The sequence below is a fragment of the Brassica oleracea genome, chromosome C6 (genome assembly GCF_000695525.1).
Source record: "Brassica oleracea var. oleracea cultivar TO1000 chromosome C6, BOL, whole genome shotgun sequence".
NCBI classification, from domain to species: Eukaryota; Viridiplantae; Streptophyta; class Magnoliopsida; order Brassicales; family Brassicaceae; genus Brassica; species Brassica oleracea.
This window is the reverse complement of record NC_027753.1, coordinates 29,041,856-29,045,061: the sequence shown is the minus strand read 5'-3', so window position 1 is coordinate 29,045,061 and position 3,206 is coordinate 29,041,856. Positions and strand designations below refer to the sequence as shown.

Genomic DNA, 3,206 nt, shown 5'->3' with positions numbered 1-3,206 from the left:
TAGATTTTGAGTTTAATCATTTATTCACGAGACTCCATAAAAAATGATTTGCAATCAATCCAAAATACAAAGAATTTTAAAATCTTTAAAAATTGAATAACACTAGATTTTAAAAACTGGATTTAAATTATTCATTGAATAATACTAGATTTTAAAATAAAAATTTTAATCATTATTCGAATTACAATGGATTTTGTTTAAATTTAAACTCTATTAAAATACATGAGTGAATAACACCACGTAAGTGTAGAAATATCAATGAACCTTTAGTCAAATAAGTGAAAATTATTATTATATTTTAATGTAATTTTTTTATCTTTATTGAATATTAGTGGCTACTTTTTATAATTTATTGAATTTTAGTTAATATCTGTAATATCCGTTGTTCTATAAATCTGTAATATTCGTTTTTAAAAATAAAATAAAAAATATTTTTTCGACAAAAACAAAATATCTATAATAATAAAACAGACTTGTGTCTCTCCTCATGCGTCCACGTCAGCAAAGTCATAGGGGCTTCTTCTGCCACGTGGCATCAAAAACAAGGTTCTGCGAAAATTCTGTTTCTTCACATTTGTCGGGTCTTTTAAGTTAAAAGAAACCTAACCATTTGTTTCTGTTAACAATTAACAAAAAAGCCCAAAGTCCTCTTAAGCTTATTAATGTACTTGGCCCAACTCCACCCAATACACGCCATTCTCCTTCTTCGCCGTCTTAGTTTCAACAAATCCCTACATAAGCAACGACGATCTCATTGCTCTACTCTCCTGTAACGTTTTCTTCCTCATTCAATCCTAATCATAAAGTATTGCCATTAACTCTCCGTCAGGCTTTCCCACTACGTCAATCTTAAATATCATCTCCCATCGCTAAATCCCAAAAGTGTTATACTATAAATATAGATGAAGACTTTTCCAAATCAGAGTGCTTCACCATCTTCTATGAATGTAAAAAGCAGAGTTTGAAATGTTTGCTCAAAGAAATTTGTAGGTAAGATTCTGAGGAATCGAGATATGATGTTCCGTTTCTGTCATGATTTTTGATCCCTCTCTCTTAATGTTACTGCTCTTTGATATTCGTTTGACCCGTGATCCTGATGTAGTTATTTTTTATTTTGCATCTCGATTAATTCTTATATATATCTTTGGTTATGTTTTGGAAATGATCTGATTAATGTGTAACGTTTTTGGTTCTTAGGCTTTTCACAATCGTAAAATACACCAGTCGAGTTTACATGGGTGGTCAAGGCGAAAAACCAAGTTGTAGCAGGAATGATGCATCATCTGACCCAGGAGTGAAGCCATGGTTGACCTTCAAAGAGTTGCAGGAATTCAAGCCCCTACCATTCATCTTTCCGTTCTTGGCTGGAAAAAAGGGTATGGCTATAGTCTATAGACATTACATATATTGTAATGTACGCAAGAAATAAATTAATCTTAGGAAATACTTTGATCATAAAAATTTGGTTTTATGGATCAGATGGCCATGAATCTGGATAGAGGGAAGTTCCAGGAGATGATCAAGAAGTGCAATACGTTTCTTTTGATCATGTCAAGACCATCTAACAAAGATCTAACTCATTGTTCCCTTATGAACTTCACGAGATTGTGCATAGTACTTTAGTACATTTGTAGCGCAAAGTTCTTATCAAGAATAATAGAAGTTTGTTTTGATCAAAAAAGAAAAGAAAAGAAAGAATAATAGAAGTTTGTACGTCACTGAACACCTCTAAAACTCAAGTTGGGAATATGTTCATCTGCTTATTATTTAAATAATTATATTTTTCTTCCGAGTTTAATACCAAATATTTGTCCATAATCTGCTAATCCGCAAGAAACTAAATATAAAGTTGGAATATTAACAGCAGTGCTGGTAGCAATTGTAAATTTTGTGGATGTTACTGACAAGAGCTTTCTTTGGTGATTGGTCGCTTTTCGCCAACAATTCATATTATAGTTGAAAATACATAAATCATTAAAAGTGAATGGAAGTTACTATTCCAAGTTCAAAAAGAGGAATTTGATTATCCATCAACACTACAATTGAATATTAAAGATTTGTTTTATCAAAAAATTGGATATATCTTTTATATAACTAAAAGTTTATGGAGTGTTCCGAAACCAAGTGGCTATGCTTCATATACCGAACTTGCCTTTAAGTAACCCAAAAAAAAACGAAAGGGACATTGCTTAAATTTTTTGCCCAAAAAAAAGGTCATTGCTTAAATTTTAACAATCTCACAGATTTCACAATGTTATGTCTTATTTTTAACAGTTTGAAAAACAACTTGCAGAGGTTCGGCTTCGTGAATTAAACTCATATTCAACCATAAACTGAAACTTAATATTTATTTGCACAATGATTTCTCTTTTTTATGTAAATAATCTGCACAATGATTTCAGTAGAGCATGTATGTGTTTGACATCGTGTTTGCAAGAATTCATCTTAGCAAATACGCTTAGCAACATTAAATGTTCAATGAAAAAATCATGGTCCCAGCTCTTAGGTTACATGTGAGGCTGAAAAATTCAGCATGATTCAAAGTTGAGTAGAGGAGTTAACGAAAAAAAAAGAGGTGAAGGTGTAAGAATAATGAATTTGTTTTGGTTTCAATAGCTCTTTCCATGACCCATCATGCATTTTCACAACTTTGCAGGGAAGTCATCGATTGTCTCATGGACTGGCAAATCCTTCTTAACAAGAAATAAGAAAGTTGTGGAATCCAAAGTCATCGTTGCAACTAACATCAACTCCAAATTCATTGGAGGTGAACCCCTTTCCTAATCTCGCTTGGGCAAGAAACTTCAGCGTATCACGAATCCAGATTTGATTTACCAAGTGAGGTGTTGATAAAAACGGTTTCTCACCTTATTGGATTAAAATTTCAATATATGGTTTACAATTCCGTAAACCAATATGTTTTTAAAATATATAGATGGTCTTCACATATAATTCAATACTGCTAAATATTTTCTGTAATTTCAATTTATTTTAAAATCCCCAAGCTGGTCACTGAGCTTACGCTATCCTCAGTTGATTGGTCATGAGTAAGGTTACCATCGTCTCATTGAATCTTCTATTCTATCCATAAGAGGCCCTGCTGAGGTATCTGTTGGCATTGTGCCATCTCTAACTTGCATCTTTAATAGAAAATGAAGCAGCAACCTAACAAAGCATGCAATAACCATCTCTCCTTTGGTGTGGTT

General features: G+C 32.4%; 1 long non-coding RNA gene across 2 annotated transcripts; it reads left to right on the top strand.

Annotated features, from left to right (window-relative positions):
- Nucleotides 1–698: 698 nt before the first annotated feature.
- Nucleotides 699–1,739, top strand: LOC106299595. 2 transcript variants are annotated; one of them, XR_001261815.1, is made up of 3 exons: nt 699–769; nt 1,198–1,376; nt 1,480–1,739. It is a non-coding gene; the product is annotated as an uncharacterized LOC106299595 (long non-coding RNA). The 2 variants fall into 2 exon arrangements; XR_001261816.1 differs by lacking the exon at nt 699–769 and adding an exon at nt 1,003–1,098.
- Nucleotides 1,740–3,206: the final 1,467 nt, after the last annotated feature.